The following is a 454-nucleotide window of genomic DNA, read 5'->3' as shown; positions in this document are numbered from 1 at the left end:
TGTATATATAAATCACTGGCTGCGCGGCTTGTCACCTCCCAGGAGAGCGGTACTTAGGAGAGAGGTGGGCAACGCGGCATTTTTTTGTTCACCTTTTTTTCGACGACCGTGTCCTTGAGAGTCTTAACATCCATAATCCAATGTGCCTTGTCATTGTCAAAGGGCTGGCTGGATCATTGGAGGATTGCCTATTTTTGCTTCACACAGGAAGTGCAACTCTCCATCCAACTCTGCAAGTTTTGGCACTGAGTTTGGGGCCTTTGAGTAGTTACATGATTGGCCACATGGTGGCAGTACAGGAAAGGGAGTGAATGGGTGCATAGAAATTGTTTTTACGTTTTTAGATTGATCGTGCAGTGCATGCTTTATTCATAATCATAGCATGTATGAACCAAAAAAAGACCATCAGACCACTCATAATGCTATGACTCAGTTTATTATTTTGGATGAACTA

This window comes from Coregonus clupeaformis, chromosome 1 (assembly GCF_020615455.1).
Source record: "Coregonus clupeaformis isolate EN_2021a chromosome 1, ASM2061545v1, whole genome shotgun sequence".
NCBI classification, from domain to species: Eukaryota; Metazoa; Chordata; class Actinopteri; order Salmoniformes; family Salmonidae; genus Coregonus; species Coregonus clupeaformis.
This window is presented reverse-complemented; position numbering follows the sequence as displayed.